Here is a 19,068-nt window from a genome sequence, read left to right on the forward strand (position 1 = left end):
TAGGTATCCCTATAGGAGGGAATATTTCATAACCTATCGGAAGGAGAGTAGCCCTCAGGTTTAGGACACCGATGACACTTCTGCAAATGCTATTTACAAATAATGTTATTTAACTTCTTAGCCTTTAAAAGTAACATAGAGAAATGATTGCGAGCGATGGCACGTAATTGATAAGAGCGTTAGGGCACTGAAGGTACTGAGGGGGGCGCTATTTACAGAGAATGTGGTACAAAATTACTCTGGAAACTCTATATTGTATCAGGTTTTTAGAGAGTTCGTGTTGTGTATAACTGCTTCATGTATGATGAATTACAAACCAATGACACTTACTTTATTTGTGCTATTGCTTTAGTTACAAGTATACTGATTGGGTTATTTCTACCATATTGCGCTAATAGTTAAGTTGCTTAGACATTACTCTTTCTTTGTAAAGCTGTGTATTTTAACCGTAAATTTTCTTAACAGTGTTTCCATATACTGAATCTGCACCGGAAGTTAATACTTACAAGGATGACATGGAAAAAATAGTAGTGAAGTTGGACAATATGAGGACCAAAATGAATAAAATTTGTAATAAAGTCTATTACATCACTATGAAGTATCATATATATATATACTGAATTACTATTACTATTTTATAATCTACCATAAATGGAGCTCTGTGCCCTGTATACACACTCTAATACTTACGTACACTTTACTGTAACGTTCTAAGCCACAGCAATTGAACAGCGTAACTGTTGGTTGCCATATGCTTTTGTTGGTGCACACCTGCCTTGTCTCCTTCATATCTCCCGTTGCGAAAATGATTACTCAGACGAAGAAACAACTATAACCAGTATAAATAAAGAAAAATTTCTAATATAATAAGAATTTTATGAAAATTAAGAGACGGTTTATTAAAAGAAAGAAAAAATCGTATTATGCATTGTAATGGCTCTCATACGTATTGTTCAACTACATACAAAGGATTATTTGTTCATAATCGTTTCTCAGTAATTGCAAAAATTTGATTATTTAAATTAAGAAAAATTTGGTAATGGAATAGAAAGAAAACTTTTGACCAATTCTTTTTGGTCAGCTGTCAAAAACTGTAAAATATGATAATTTGTATATTACAGTCTATGACATAGATCAAGTACCAGGCAATATACCAGCTTTGAAAGGGTATATTTTCGCCAGCCTATAGCTCCGAAAGGAAGCATATGTGCACCAGTTTGGCCTATACTATCTGTCTTATCTCAGTGTCAGAAATCACCTCCCAAACGTTGCCGTTGCTGTTGTTCTGAAACACAGAGTGAAAAAGAGCCTACATAATACAGATGTCATTTCGGTTGTAGGTAACCCTAACATCACAAGATGTGCTAGGCATGTGTCATTTAGGTGTCCCAGCTACTTTTTAGGTATCCGACACTTGGCACATATGATATTCATGTGCTAAGTATGTACTTCAGCTACCTACAGTTTTAGGTACTTGCTACACCTAATGGATATTTGCAACTATGTAATACAAATATAGCATATATACACCTTGCTCCGTTTCGCACGGGCCAATCCTACCATCTTCTGATATCTGTCTGATATAAATATCCTCCTGACATCTTTCCGATAAGTGTTCTACAATGTCCTGATAACAATTAGGTAGCTGATAAACCTTATCAGCTGGTTGGTACTTTGACAGGAAGTTCAATTGCCTGTTAACAGCTATCAGCTACTTGTTAGTTGTCGTGTAGTGAATCATGGACGAAATCGAAGAATTGTTGATGCTGTCAGAGGACGATGAGGAGATTGTTCAATATATAGAGAGTCCTAGAAAACCATTTTAGTCCGAATATATGCCAATTTATAACGATAAGTAGTACCCGTTGGCTACAAGTGCCCGCACATAAGTGCCATGTAATTTGTGTAGTTAGAAAATGAATAAATATATTCTATATAAAAATATAGAGTTTGATTATTGAAATTGAATATGTAAAAACATATCTAAATTATTAATCTAATTTACATATTTTTAGAGGTGGAATATCAAATAAATGAATTAATTAAAAGCTCAGATTGTGTTGTCACGTGTAGTATTATAAAATGGAGTGTAATATATAACGAAATTAACGTTATAAATTTTAGTATTGCTTCTTAGGTTATAAGGACGAACAGCAATATTTCTATGTATATGGTACCAATGCATATATAAGTGTAGCCTAAAAAGTGTTTATTACTTAAGTTTGTGTTTGCCTTTACGATAGTGTACCCCTAGACTATAACGTGCATAACAAAAAATACCGGTACTCATTTCTGTTTCCCATGTTTTCAATAGGATAATTTAAACAAGCACACTGAAAACGCACTTGACGTTTCAATTGTTTTCAGTATGAGCAACAGAAAACCAACCAATCAAATGGTCCGTTAGAACCTTGCTTCGGGTTAACTATCTGACAGAGTATATATCAGGCACAGTACATTGTAGAACGAACCACGGGTTAAAGTAACTGACAACTTCCTGATATCTAATTCTGACTGATAGTAATCAGAAAGAATATCAGGATATTGTAGGACTGGCCTTAAGAGTAATTTGTTTGTGTGTCGTCACTTGGGACATATATCTGTTATGTTGTAGGTACGTTCTTTAGGTACATATTGCTTCAGATACCCTAAAAGCACAAGATCTGCTACACATTCGCTATTTAGGTTTTCTAAATTCACATTCCACATTTGGTGCATTTGGTGCTTCTCTTTCTAAGCGATTGTGTAATAGAAGCAGTAAATGCATCAACTTTATTAGATGGCAACTGTCGCCGATCATTTGAAAGTGAATATGGAAGAACCATGAAATAAAGTAAATAGACACTCGGCAATTTGTTATAAAATTACATGGAGAGCAGATTTTATCTGATCCCAATCGGTTATAATCGAATATATGTGGCTAAAAGAGCATTCTGACTAGTGGAATGCAAAATACCTCAATAATTTATTCCTCTACAAGCGACGTTCTGTTCGCCTCTGTGGCCAAGTCGGAAGTGCACACGGCTAGTAATCCAAAGGTTGTTGGTTCGAGCCCACCCTAGGGCAGTCCTACAATTTTTTACTTGTTTAAAGTGATATTTAGATTCACCTTAATGTAAACACATTACGCATTTAGTCGATTTAACATATTTTGGGGGAGTAATTTTGTGGCTCATTGACACTTACGGCATGGGGAACATACCTAGAACATACTAGTGACGTTCCCCAGGTACATGTCAGACATGTGCCTAGGGGCGGACATAGACTGTAACTATCACTTGTCATCCATGTGATTTCTTTCTCAGAAGTATATAAGACACATACTGGATAGGTTCCCATGTACCTGAGGGAACACGATAGGCATATGCCTGCTATTTAATTGTGCTGTTAGGGAAATTGATTAGATGTACACGGTTTTCAGATAATATGTGGCGTTTGTTGGGAAATATGAGAAGAAAATCAATAAAATGTTAGAAAACTTGAGGAAGTGCTGTGAAGAATATGGGATGAAAATAAATGTTTTAGCATATGTCTAAATGTTTTTGGAGTTTCACTATTCAATTTTGTTTCCAGCAAGCAAGTGAAATGTGTAGTTACTAACTATTAAAACTGTATACAGCAATGACACAATTTTATTTCACACCGTGTTTATATATGGTGGTCGCCCAAAGGAGCGTATTGTCTCTGCCCAATCAAGAAACATTCTTGTAGCTCTGTGTGTAGATCTTCTGGGCATTAATAACCTGATTCTCTGCGAACGCTTACCAATCGTGTTACTGCATGTAATTAAGGTTCGTATTTATAAATCTTCCCTAAATGCCTCACCTACCCACAAATCCCAAGAATATACTGTACCTAGAACATTGCAAGAATATTTCAATATCCTGGAATTTTCTAGGTATATTCCTGGAATTTGTGGATAAGGGAAGCATTTAGGAGAGATTTATAAATGCGGGCCTAAGTCATTATTTTAGGGAACATGTATCTTGTGGTACAAATATTATTTTTGGGCAATAATTTCCAGGGTTATAATGTGCTCATTCACGCAACTGGAGATATTGCGTGGTGTTTGAAAGAATATTGAGGTGGTTCTTAAACAAACTTCTCTGGCCCACCTAATCAACGGATCTGAACATTATTGAATATTTGCAGTCTGTTTCGGAGACATGAGTCTGGCACAGATTTCTACTTCCATCCTGTCTTACTGAACTAAGTGATGGGATGTAAGCGAAAAGGTGTAATATTCCACTTGATAACAATCAGCAAGTCTATGACTCTTTTCTACATCGCATCGGAGTTATTCTGAGGAAGACAAGTGGTCCAACGCCATATTAATCTGGTGAGGTGCACTATTTTATCGAGTTTCCTCTAAGTTGATTACGAACACCACTCACTCCAGCTTTGGAATTTCTTGTATAAATTAAAAGACAAATTCTGATCAAAGCATATATTAAATAATAAATAATAGCGTTACAGTTTCGGCAAATTAACTTTGCCTTCATCAGACACATTATCTAATGTGTGTGATGGAGGCAAAGTTAATTTGCTTAAACTGTAACGCTATTATTTATTAGTTAATATATGTTTTGGTCACAATTTGTCTTTTAATTTATAAGTTGATTATATGTATATATATCAAAAACTTCAAATTATAATTTGAAATTTTGGATTTAGTACTCTTTTATGTATAAAGAAAGAAGAAAAGAAGGGAAATAGTTTGAAAACGCCAAATTTGTAGGATTTTCCATAGCTTCTTACTTATGTAACGATCAGCTTCATCTTGTATTCTAGGGGAGAACTGTGACCTAGTCCGCCCCAGTTTCCTTAGTTACTTCTAAGCTTATATGAATCTGAAAATTAACATTTTGCTGTACAACTCTGACTGATAACTATGATGAACACAACCTAGCCTACTTGCATGTTGAAACTTCCACTACATGAACGACGCTGATAACATTCAGAGGAGTAATTCCGGGACACATAAGAGAATCTGCAAGGAAGAAAAACATATGATCCCTGAAAGAGGCTAGTTTGACTAGATGCTTTGTTGCTGTTCAGCAATGTTACCTATTCTTCCTCTAATTATTATTTTAGCATTACAAAAGCCATCGATTGGTTTATCAGTTTACATTCCAGAAGTAAAACCATGTATGTATAATAATCAAAGTAATTCATTTATAAATATCATATTTCTGTAGCAAACACAAGAAAATATAGAATATTTGTGCAAGAAGTTTGGTACAGTTTTACAATAGCCCTTCATAAAATGTGAATAGTTAATATCAGTGAGTGTATATGAAAGGATGACTATATAGGACAGTAATTTCCGCCGGCAGAGTAGGCCTACTTCTGCACAATAAGAGAATCTGTATTTTATATTTACGAGAGTAGGGTTACTAGTGTGAAACAGTTACATGTCCTATAGGAAGTCGTATACTCGTTATTAATTGTGAGAATTTATAACAGTGTTCATAACAGACAGATTGATTCTGTCATGAAACTTATTTCCAATATACTACACATGTTGAAATACTGCAAAAACCATGAAGATAATTGTAAAGACAATGTACAAGGATGATCGAACTGCACTACTAACCCGCCTTCACTCACTGACGCTTGTTTGGCAATACTAAGTAATATCTGCCTAGCCCAAAGTAAACAGTTACCCCCGAGGCTTACCAGTTTCGTCTTTCCCTGACTCGGAATAGATATAATTCTTACTTGTAGTGGTCACCTAGCACAGATTGTTGTGCGTTTTTCCGCAAAAATACAGTGAAACCTCTCTAAAGCGGTCAAGCGTGGGGAAATCAAAAATTGTCCGCTATAGAGAGGTTTCATAGTTTTCTCACGTAAATTAGTAAACAAAGAAATATGCAATTAAAAAAAATATTTTTGCATGAATTTGCATGCACGAATATTACCAAAACGTTCTCTACCTGTATTATCCTCCGCCAACCAATACTGTGTGTCCGAGGCACAATATGGAAATAAGATGTTACAGTTCTCTGCACTTACACTTATCACTACTTACTATGTTTTCAGTATGTCGCTTTAATTTGTGGGTTAATTGTAGTCTAGTAATGTCTTTTTTGAAACAATATGGGTACTCGCGGGCAAAAATACCAAATTTGTCTTCTGCTTGCTTAGAGATTCCAGCGGGACAGTAGAATAACGTGTCACCCCTAACGGCGGGCAACTGCCAATCGCTTTTGTGCCTAGAACAGCTTGGGGGGAGTGGGATGCAAACAAAGGACATGAGAGTGTTGTTAAACAGAGACGCTTCGTCTTGGTTGCTGAGCAGACACACTGAGGAGGCAAATAGTTGTCACAATTCTTCCTTGGTGGTATGAATTATTAATAATGTATTTTTCCTATACATTTAAACTTGATTCTAGAGAAAGTGTTCGTAATACGGTGGTAAATAATACCTACAAAAGACAGAAAGGACTGTCCGTGTCCGTACTAGAGAGTGTCCGCATTAGAGGGATTTCTCAATATGTTTTTTTCCTTTTACAGTGTTTGGGGATTACGAAATATGTCCGTTACGGGAGGTGTCCGCCTTATAGAGGTGTCCGTTAGTAGATGTTTCACTGTAATAGTTTTAATCTATAGGTTTACTTTTGGCTCACCACTAGAAATAATTATAATTCTTTCACTAATTTCCTTCTCATTCTCCCCTAAAAGGTTTCCACTGGGCGATATGAAAATATCTCGTTTAGCGTAGATAAAATTCAAGGGGCTTCTGGAAGTAATTCTTGAAAAATTACAATCCCTTTACGATTTGCATATAAATACGGCTTCCGGATGTAGCATAAAAATACACGCAAAAACACAAAAACTGTACCAGTTGGCCACTAAAGAACATGAATGCTTTCTAATCGAGCTAGGGCAGGGCGAAGTTGCTAGGTCCGCTCTATAGCGCGGGGTGCGTCCGAAGGGAGCATACACATCAGCGGTGGCGGCTATGTGCGCAAGCGAGGGTAGTGAAAAGAAATGGATTTTGGCAATGATACGAGTTTCAATAGCAGTTGTTTCATATGAGTTTCGTATTAGTAACGCTCCACTTGCAAACATAAAATACAGCTTCTGTATAGTGTGCAGAAATATGCTGTCGGCGGAAAATAGCATCTAATAGGGCCATCTTTTATATGAACTCACTTATGTTATCCGTCGTAAAGCACTTGCAATGATTTTACACTAGCAACCCTAAACTTGTAAACCCAAATTATAGCTGTATTTTATTAAACACTTTGTATTTAATGATGATGCCTGCAGACATTTATTCCTTATAAACATATGGTTTTATGTAAAGTATTGAAATTTACCTGTAAATATCCAAAATGTGTTGCGCCAAATTAACTCCTGCTCCGTTTTAATGGCACAACAGTACGTGTGAATATAATCAATTTGAACGCAGTATTTGGGCATTCGTCAAGAAAATAAATTCAGAAATTCTTAAGGAATCATTTAAAGAAAGAAAAGTGAAGTTTTTTAAAAAAATAATTTGAAGAAACATTGTTTGGCTAGTCGTATTGAAATTTAGCGTTGTCTTTAACATTAAGGCTATATGAGACGTAGATTTCCAGCTTAACGTGGTATCAGAACCACATGAACACTACCAGGAATCGCACCCGGATTTCTCACGACTGAGGCGCGTACGCTAACTATATAGCCTCAAGTTATCTCCGTAATGGCCTATTGTACATTTCGTCTGCTATTCTTGAAAGTCATAATGAAAGAAAATGCATTGACCAACAAGAACATTATGCCCACCTTCCTAATATCTGGTGTGTCCATCTTTGACTCGCAGGACAGCAACAATATGGTTTATCGAGGGAGCAGTGGGGCTTTTGTAGATGACTGAAGATATGGATAATTACATCTACGTACCGGACCCAAGTAACTTAATTCATGTACATTTCGCTTAGGGGTCGAAGAGCTCGGACCTGACGTTAAATGACTTCATAAAGGAGTTCAATTGGGTTAAGAACGGTCGAGTTTAGGGGGCATCGCAGCGATTAAAATTCACAACCATGCTCCCAGAACCCCAAGAGTACAACGTTGGACTTGAGACAAGGAGTGCTGTTCTGCCATTCTTATCTGGAAATATGATCGACATGAATAAATGAGTTTATGTTTTCAGTAATGACCTGCCGATAGCTAGGATTCGTCGTGGTGCCCTCCACACGAAATACCCGTAAATGAATAACCATGTGAAGGTTATCCAAACTATAATGGATCACAACTGGTCTCTTGCCATTATACTTTGCACCCCTCCATCAGCTCCTTCAATGGAAGACAATGAATTTTGACCTTGTCATCGATGTAAATGAAGCAATATCATGATTCATTAGAGCATGCAACATTCTGCTAATACTCTACGTTCCAATGATGGTGGACATGTGCTTATTCCAGTCTTTATGGATGAGGCCACGCTTTTAACATTGGTACAAGTGTGGAACGTTGGCTGGGGAGATCCATCATAAGGGTATACGTTGAACTGTGTGTTCAGATCCACTCATGCATTGTCCACTATTAAAGTCTGTTTCTGATTTTCTTACAATGCTGTTGTACCAACTTCTACAGTCAAGGACGTCCAATATCTTTAATGAGGTATGGTGCTTCTTTCACCATCCTTTTCCCAACTTCGAAAGACGCGAACCAAGGTACTTTCCAAACACTCGACAAGTCGCACTGTTTCATCTATAGTCTTGTGGCCATATCAATCTGGCCCCTACCAAATTATGATATATCGTCGATCTTCCCCAATCTACGCAGGGGGTAGTAATCTGTACTTCGTGAGTGCCCGTCATATTTCATAGTGACGTGTCTGAGCGTACCAAATAGCACTTGCCTTTATTCCCTGTCCTTTCTCCTGCGTACTTTGCTTCTGTTTTTTATACAATAATTATAAAGGATTGTTTCTTTTTCGTAATTTAATTTAATTTATATTAAACTATAACAGACTGTATTATAAAAGACTGTGTGCAATGTATCAAATTTAATTTCTAAAATAAATATGAAAGTGGATAAAAAGAAAACATATTATATAACAAGTCAATGAAGGTATTACAAATTAACTTGTTAAAAGTAAGTAAAGATTGAATACAAGTTAGAACGATTACATGCACCAGAAAATAAACACAGTGTTGGTATCTCCAGACGAACACTCTTTATATTGTTTGGAAAACAGTATAGTGCAGCCATTCGAGAATATGTCATGTTTTAGGTCATCCAATGTTCAAGTCTTCTGGCATTACTGAACCCGCTTTGCGGCATTTGTGCTACTGATCAAAGGCTTCGGTATAGCAATCCTGCCAAGGTGTTTGCCTTATGCAGTTATCGATGGACTGTCTTCTTGCACACAGATTCTGTAATGTGTGTATTCACTTCTGCTCAGATTGCCGATGCAGTGTTTTCGAGCAATAATCCTAGCATTAGCATTGGTCCTGACGTCCCTTCCATCAACTTCCGTTTTCCTCCGCAGTTGTTCCACCTGGATGTTGTTTGTCCTTGTTTTTCATGTGCACACATCACCCTGGATACTGTAGGTCATGATATGCTACAAAGTATTGCACGTTTGAACACAGATGAACCCGCTAGACGCGCCCCGATGATCTGCTCTCTTTCGAAGTCGGATATGTCACCCATTTTACCGCTCTACACACACAATTTGAGGTTCACTGACGAACATTATCTACTGGAGTGACTACTTAGGACCCGCTCATATGTTGCATTGCCCAAAAGTACGAGCTCTGCGAACGTTTTATGATATTTGCGGGAGTGTATCACTTTGAATGTCTAATACCTGTATATATTCTGGTTCTTCCTCATTTCACCATATAGATCAAGTAGTACATGTGACAATTGTATAATACTTTGTTGGAATGGCAGTAGATTTCTCTAGTCTCATGAGAAAGGAACTTCTCTTCAACTCGAGATGTCTCGTATATCCAAAACACTTTTCAATTTATGGACACAATTTTCTGTCACATGCAATTTCATCACATCAAACCAATTATTTGTCAGTTTAAAAGTTTCAGAACTTTCTGGTTGATAGGTAGCAAATTTTCTAAAGCTGCATTTGCTTTTATGAAAAACTACTGACTTACATTTACGACTCATTGTGTTTCGCGGAATGAACTAAAACATATCTGAAAAGAAGAAAGGCAAGTGCAGTGCAACGTAACCTTTGTATAAAATAAATTCAACATGCCCAGATTTTGTTTGATGGAACGATGGGATCCGCATAATCAGAGTTTAAGGAAATTAAATTATTTCCAAAATCAAACACAACATCTCCTAGAAGCACTCCAGTATATGAACAAAAACCCAGAGGTGCAAAAAGTGCAGCCAAGTTCGTCAGCCTCAAAAAGTGTTGAAATGAAGATGGATGAGCCAAGTTCCTTGGCCACTGCATCTGAAACAAGCACGGGAACTTGGCGCGAGATGTCTAACATATTCGAATACATTAAGATGTCTGTTCCTAGTTTCATGGCCGGGACATTTCAGCCCTAAGGCTAGTGGTGACCCCCAAATCCACCACGCTCACAAAACACCATCCCTAAGGCTCGCTAACATCATTTACCTTGACACTTCGTGGAGGAATATGTTTTCCTCGTCTGGCTTTCGAAGCACCCATCTTACTGCAGTATACTGTATATGTGCCTTAGCGCCTTAGCAAAGTTGATATTCCTAAGGTTGGTGGTGGTTCCAAACCCACCACCACTATCCCTAAGGTTCCTTAACATCATTTTCCTTGACATCTCGCACCAAGTTCCAGTGTTCGTTTCAGATGCAGTGGCCAAGGAACTTGGATCATCCATCCTCATCTCAACACTTTTTGAGGCTGACGAACTTGGCTGCACTTTTTGCACCTCTGGTGTTTTTGTTCATATTTCACTTCTTTTTGTAGTTCACCATGTCAATATCGTATATTGGGATTCTCAATTGTGGCATATGCTGGATTTAAATTTAAAATTGTACATTTTAAAAGGAGTCATAATGTGTCACATGCAATATTAGTTCCCAAGGGCTTTCCCACCGGGAATCGAACCCAAGACCCTGTACAAGAAAGGCGCACATGCTAGCCACTAGAACAGCGGGGAGGATTTATTCTATTAAATATATGTCAGAGAGTTATGTCCAAACGAGATTCTACTTCATTTATCCGAAGTACAAAATCACGATCGCTAATATCTCATTTTTCATTACCTAAATACGAAGAGTATCAACAGAGCCCAAAATCCTTGATGCTGAATCCTCGCTGCTACATCACTAGAAATGGCTGGCGTTTCAATATACTTAGTTGTTCCCTACCCTTCCACATTGCGAAATTACATGACGCGCATGTTGCGTAGTCTCATACTGCCTCGGGGTTTTCTTCCAATGATATACACCTTTCAAATACCCTGTAATCTTAGTTATATTTGCCATCAACATATCCTAACTGTATATAAAAGTACATGAACTGGCAGAAATTAAAAGGGTGCTTCCGGTTGACGTGGAAAGTTGAAATGATGAAGGGGGATGAAGAATTCACCTTGCTTTTTAAATGGGTCTTTTTTTGGACCTATAATCTCATGTTTTAGGAACTTGGAATTGCAATAAAAAATTGAAATTCGGTATGCTTGTACGTTTTCGTTAGTATTACCTAAGTAAATCAGTAGAAATAAACAATTCCAAATTTAGAGTGGTTTTTTGGGGAACTGAAAAATCTTTCCCATGGTATTTATATGGGACACAATTTACACCCCAAAAATATAGGGCACTTCCTGTAGGGCTACAAAGATTACATTTGACATGATTGTAGCTTTTCGGAAGTAACCGACAGTAAAGTTGCCAAGAGTGAATATTTTTAATTTTTAGGGAGTCTAAAGGCGGAATGAAGAAATTCCCATGTTATTTAAATGGGCCTTTTTCTGACTTATAATCTCATATTTTAGGTACTTGAAAATGGAATACAATCGTGAAATTCAGTATGCTTGAACGTTTTCTTTAGTATTACCTAAGTAAGACAGTAAAAATAAAAATTTCCAACTTTAGAGTGGTTTTATGGGAATAGAAAAACCTTTTCCATGTTATTTATATTGGACGTCTTCTACACCCCAAAATGTTTAGGCACTTCTGGCAGGATTAGAATGATGAAATTTGGCACGATTGTAGCCTCCCGGGACTAACCTACAGGAAAATTGCTCAAAGTGAATATTTTTAATTTTTAAGGAGTCTAAAGGGAGATGAAGAAATCCCCATGTTATTTAAATAGGCGTTTTCCTGGAATACAAAATTTTATATTTTAGATAGTTGAAATACAGGGTTTTCATAAAGTCTGGACGGATTTATTTCGCTTATAATTTACATAAAAATGCTCATATTGAAATCAAATAAAGTGCAAACGTTAGCGGAAGGATTAGATGTTTACCTGTAATCTGCACCAGCTCAGTTCATTCACCGCCACACCTCCAACTGGGCGCCATTTACGTCCACACATTCGCGTATGCGGCGCTGGAGTCCACTCACAGCGTTCCGCCGTGTTTGATCCGAAATGCCAGCCACAGACGCCCTGATTTTGTCCTTTAAGTTCTCCAAAATACTTGGCTTCTTTGCATAAACTTCCGTTTTCACATGACCCCAAAGCCAGAAGTCGCAGAAGGTAAGGTCGGGTGATCTTGGTGGCCAAGTGGTCGGGCCACCGCGGCCAATCCATCGGTTAGGGAATTTCTCGTCAAGGAACTGTCTCACCTTGATCGCATAGTGAGGGGGTGCCCCGTCCTGTTGGAACACGATGTCGTTCTGAATTCCACGTGCCTCCAGTTCCGGAATGAGGTATTTCTGCAACATATCCAGGTACGAATCTCCATTCACGGTCTCCTCTTCAAAAAAGAACGGTCCAATCAGATGATCATAGGACACAGCGCACCAAACGTTCACTTTAGGGCTATCTCTCTCATGTGTCTCAAATTCCTTTGGGTTTTCCGTGCCCCAAACGCGACAGTTGTGTCGGTTAACCTTCCCGGAGACATGGAAGGTTGCCTCATCTGAGAACATGATGGCTGAAAGGAGAACGTCGCCATGTTCCAACTGCTTGAGCATGGCGTCACAGAAGTTGAACCGAATGTCCAAATCTTCATCATGCAGATCCTGGACTATCTTGATTTTGTAACCTTTGGCCTTGATCGTCTCCTTGGCTATCTTAAACACGGTTGTCTGTGGAATTCCGAGTTCCATGGACCGTCTAGGAATCGACTTCTGTGGGCTGTTGATGATGCTTTCCCTTACCCTGCTCACTGTTGCAGGCGATGTTGGCGGCCTCCCACTTCGAGGACGGTCCAGGACGCTGCCTGTCTCCAAGAACTTAGCATGCCACTTTCGGATTGCACTCTCAGTCGGCTTTTTGAACTCTTTGGTGAACTTTCGACACACCAGAATTGGTGAATTTAGCTCTGCGTACCACAGCACACATTGCGCTTCCTCTTTTACCGACGCCATCTTTGATACGGTAAAAAAAATAGTCTTCTCAGAAGAGTTTTTCATTTATTTATTTCTTTAAAAGACACACACACCAATACAGCTTACAACTTACTTTTAACAGTCAACCTTGAAACAACAATGAAAACAACAATGGATGGAATTTGGTAAGAAACTGACCCTTGCCCTCCCTCTCCCCCTCTCAACGTGTTCAGAGTTGCCGCTTATCTAACAGTGTTGCCAACTAAAAATTTAATCCTTCCGCTACCGTTTGCACTTTATTTGATTTCATTATGAGCATTTTTATGAAAATTATAAGCAAATTAAATCCGTCCAGACTTTATGAAATCCCTGTAGGAAAAGGAACTTGTAATTCGGGAATTGTGAGCTTAAGAGGTGTGAGGAAGTAGGCCGAGCAAAGGCGAGGGTGTGGGGGCGAACCCCCAGGAGGGCAAATTCAGGAAATATGAAGAGCAAAGTCACGAAATTCACTGTTGATGAAAAGGCTGAAACGTAAGAAAGTCGCACACTGTTGACAGACAGAGACACGAAGCATCAAGAACATTTTTACATAACGACTGTGGTAACCATAATATAACTCGTGGTACCAATATATTTACGAAATGGGTTACATTTTGTTGCTACTCTCACATAAATTCGAACAACTGGATTTCTCATTTCTTCGAAAACTTCATTAATTTTAAATATTCTCACCTTTACATTATCTTACTTATCAAATTAATTTCAATATCTATTTAATACCAATTACTGCAATAAAGGAAAAATATTCACCGGAAAAAGAAAAAAATATTGGTTTTTCTTGTCTGAGTTTCCAACCAAGAAATTTACGGCAGTATGTACGTGTCTTAGCCCACGTTTTTAAAAGTTAACTGATTCACAGAACGTGCCTCATTAACTTGCTTTACTACTCATTACTAGCTTTCACTTGTTTTACTCGCACACTGAGAAAAAATGTGTGTATCGAACGTAAAAACGTAGGTCACATGTGTTAATCGTGTAGTGTTTTGACTTAACGTGCACTAAACGTATAACTGAAAAAGTATATTTTATACAGACTTTCTGTATAAGTGTTCCAATTAAACGTACTTTCCGAACGAACGAAACAACTGTATATAGGCGGTCAGGATCTCACATACAGATGGCCGTATGTAACTTATAGCTGACGTACGTAATATACGGAAGACTGTTAGATGTCAGACATCCTGCAACGATATTGTGTAACATCTAAGCGGGAAAGAGGGCAGTACGTATGTAGCATATGGATAACGTATGTTAAGTATTGATTTCTGTAGTAAACATAAGGATTCCGTATATTTGTACACTATACCGCTGTCCGGATAACGGATTTTTCTCAGTGACCTTAGCTCGTTTTTCTATTAACCTAGAACGACAGGGACACGAACACAGAAACATGGAGGAGAGTAAAGATTTCAAAGGTTCTTCCACCGGGAATCGAACCCAGGATCCCATACACCAAAGGCGCACGTGGTAGCCAATAGACCAGCGAGGAGGGTACCAACTCGACCACTCGGACGATTGACACAACTATGCAGTATTATCACTATGCACATGATGTGTTCAATAACGGAATCGTTCCCGATTTCTGATTGTAAGGACAGTTTTTGCCAGTGAAAAATTTTCCATAGCAAATTCCTCAAATTTCATTCTCAATCCGTTATAGGGTACCTTCATAGAGAGTTTCGCATCTTTATCTCATTAAGAAGTACCTAATGGCTATGGACAGTTTTTCGCCCATAAAAGTTCCCATAGTACATTCCTTAAATTTGGAGCCTTTTACTTTCACAAGTCATTACGTAAGGTAGGTACAATTATGCAGAGTTTCAATTCTCTGTCTCATTTGGAAGCACCTAATCAATGATGAGTGAGTAAATGAACCGATCTCTGTTTGAGTAAGGACAGTTTTTCGCCCATAGAAAATTCCATAGCACATTCCTTAAATTTCGGATATTTTTCATATTCAAGCCATTATAAGCTACCTTCGTGTAGATATTCACATCCTCATCTCATTGGGAAGTACCTAATGGCTACGGACAATTTTTCGCCTATAAAAATTTCCCATAGCACATTCTTCACATTTCGGACTTTTCCATACTCAAGTTATTATAAGATACCTTTATGTATAGTTTCACGTCTTATGTCATTGGGAAGTACGAAATCAATGTGATGAGTGAGTGAACCGATTTCTGCTTGACTAAGGACAGTTTTCACCCATAAAAATTTTCCATAGCATTTCCTTAATTTTTGGACACTTTCCATACTCAAATCATTATAAGGTACCTTTATGCAGAGATTCATCCATCTATCTCATTGGGAAGTACCTAATCAATGCTATGAGTGAGTCAGTCAGTGAGTGAAACGATTTTGCTTGGCTAAGGACAGTTTTCACCCATAAAGAATTTCCTTTAGTACATTACTTAAATTTCAGAAATTATAAGGTACCAATATACAGACTTTTACGTCATTGTTTCATAAACAAGTATGTAATCAATGTGACGAGTGAATGAATGAACCGATTTCTGCTCAGCTTAAAACAGTTTTTCACCCATAAAAAATTCCCATTGCACATTTTTCACATTTTGGACGTTTTTCACACTCAACTCATTATAAGGTACCTTTATGCAGAGTTTCATGTCTCTATCTCATTGGAAACTAGCAAATCAATGTGATGGGTGAATGAATGAACCGATTACTACTTTGCTATGGGCAGTTTTTCGCCCATGAAAAATTTCCCATAGCACATTCCTCACATTCTGAATTTGTTCACACTTAAGTCATTATAAGGTATCTTTATGAAGAGTTTCACATTTCTATCTCATTGGGAAGTACCTAATCAATTTGATGAATGAGATAATGAACCGATTTGTGTTTGATTAAGCACAGCTTTTCGCCTATAAAAAACTCCCATAGCACATTCCTCAGATCTCGGACCTTTTTTCATATTCAAGTGATTATAATGTACCTTTGTGCAGAGTTTCACGTCTCTGACTCTTAGGGAGGTACCTGATCAATTTGATGATAGGGTAAGTAAAAAGATTTTTTCCTGGCTAAGGACAGTTTTTTGCCCATAAAAACTTTCCCATAACACATTCCTCAGATTCCGAACCTTGTCCATACTCAAGTCATTATAGGGTACTTCTATGCAACGTTTCACGTTTCTATCTCATTGGGAAGTACCGAATCAATTTGATGAATGAGAGAATGAACCGATTTGTGTTTTACTAAAGAGAGTTTTTTGCCTATAAAAACTTTCGAATAGCACATTCCTCAAATATCGGACTTTTTCCATACTCATGTCATTATAAAGTACCTTTGTGCAGAGTTTCACGTCTCTGTCTCCTTTGGAAGTACCTAATCAATTTGATTAGTGAGTGAATGAAACGATTTTTTTTCTGGCTAAGGAGAGTTTTTGGTCCATAAAAATTTCCCACAGCACATTCCTCAAATTTCGGACCTTTATGCAAAGTTTCACTTTTCTATCTCATTAGGAAGTACATAATCAATTTGATGAGTGAGTGAGTGAATCGATTTCTTGCTTGGCTAAGGACAATTTTTTGCCTATAAAAACTTCCCCATAGGACATTCCTCAAATTTCGGACTTTGTCCATACTCAAGTCATTATAAGGTACCTTTGTGCAGACTTTTACGTCTCTGTATCATTGGAAACAGAGATGGCGTGGGTCAGTGGGTCAAGTGGCTCAAGTTTTCTGAGTCGGTCAGTGGGTCGTGGGTCAACAGCATTGGACCCACCGTGACCCACTGCGACCCACCGATTCAATATGATATACCGACTCACTCTGCTCACTAAATTGTTCACATTATCTTCTGAAGACGGGTAAATTTGTCTTCGTTTTACTTTCAAGACCTTCATTTCCCTTCCTTTTCCATTTGTTTCTGTCTACTTACCTAAGGTGAGTAAATCTAACCAAGTGAAAAAAGAACTTCAGGCACTTTTGGATATTGATATTGATTTTTTTGAATTATAATAATAGCAATAGGACTTATACCACTACTTGGCTTTCGAGACCTGTGAGTTTCTTGAGGAGCTAACTACTGGAAAAAAATACATTTTTGAATCACTTAATATATAAATTATTAAAAAAAATGAATTTGACTATATGTGCCTGATCATCACTTTTGGTATATAGTTATGCCTTTTTTTTCCAAACTGGGATGTTTTATTGCTTTCATTATAATGCATAATATCCTAAGGAGGTAATGAGAATCCGAATTTTTGCGAAAAAAAATTAGTATCTCGCAAGCCGTTAAACTTGCGGAGCTGAAGTTCAGTGTATTAACTCTTTATTGAAAATAAACATCCTAACATTTTTTTAAATTCTTCTTTATGGAAGGGGGGGGGGGACTTTCTACATATGGAAAATTGGTAGTGAGTTGGTTTGTAAAAAGGATCGAAAACGATGGATGTTATATAAGAAAAAATCAGAAACAAAAAATACAGTGCTTGGCTTCATATATCCATTGCTTTCTACTATAATAATTGCTGAAGCTTATGTTTATTATATGGAGCGCTTACAGCCCAGGGCAATCAACCCATAAAGTTGTGAGAAAAATAGGCATAAAATTTATACTGTAAGCTTAATTACACGGAAATTTTAAGTTTGGATTGTACGCATAATTATATGGAAAATTTTACACTTTTTTCCTTTTACGTTGCTCTACTTACCTTGATTTGAAAGTTTCAAATCTCACCCTTTCTTCCACTGAAAAGTATCGATAATTCAACAAGGAAATAAATATACTATGATAATTTAATTGAAATTCATAGTAATTTGGCACATGGCAAACAGCAGTGTGGTAATTGAAGGGGAAGAAGGAGGGAAATTTCCATTCACTTCTGAACACTTTCCAGGAACCTCGCTCCCTTTCGCTTTCTAGACGGGGGAGGAAACTTGGTAATGGCATCAAACCTTCATGTATAATTACATCACAAATAAATAAGAAATCATCAGTTTATCAGGCTTTAATTGATAATTTATTCACAATATTCCCTATCGAAGGCGTGGTAGATGAAGTTTCTGTTCTCCATGAGTCGACATTGCCAACTGACATGGTCGATATGGAAAAGATGTATGGTGATAGGGAGATGATACTTCTTGCTGAGTATTTCAAAACTGACCAAGAAAAATCGCTATCAGACTAAAGTATTGTCGATGAGGAGTTGCAGAAATCGGATAGAAGTATTATCAATTTCCACGACAGAGTGCGAACGGGGATTTCAGATAACTGATATTAGAAATAGACTAAGTGCTCAAACATTGTCTAACTTGTTGTTCATCAATGTTAGTGGCCCACCCCTAGATAAGCTCAAAGTAGACGAGCTAGTTATTTCTTGGCTGAAGGATGGACTTCATTCCGCTGCGGATGATTTACCACGAAAAAGTTACCAACAGGAAATAAACCCGATTTCAGATGTGTTTTAAGGTGGAAAATTACTAGTTATGGAAAATGTATACTTGTATTACTAATGGCTTATTTGTGTTATTTAACTTTGTACCTAATTTTTAGTAAGTCTCTTCTTTGCTTTAGGTAAACAACTTTGAA

The 19,068-nt window shown here is 37.5% G+C and overlaps 1 long non-coding RNA gene across 1 annotated transcript in view; it reads left to right on the forward strand.

Annotated features, from left to right (window-relative positions):
* Nucleotides 1-5,005: 5,005 nt before the first annotated feature.
* Nucleotides 5,006-19,068, forward strand: part of LOC145662106 (uncharacterized) — a 40,255-nt gene continuing 26,192 nt past the window's right edge. Inside the window, exon 1 of the long non-coding RNA XR_014126983.1 lies at nt 5,006-5,148. This is a non-coding gene — a long non-coding RNA (uncharacterized LOC145662106). The remainder of the gene's footprint in view (nt 5,149-19,068) is intronic.

The sequence above is a fragment of the Thermobia domestica genome, chromosome 10 (assembly GCF_964235325.1).
Source record: "Thermobia domestica chromosome 10, izTheDome1.hap1.1, whole genome shotgun sequence".
Taxonomy (NCBI): Eukaryota; Metazoa; Arthropoda; class Insecta; order Zygentoma; family Lepismatidae; genus Thermobia; species Thermobia domestica.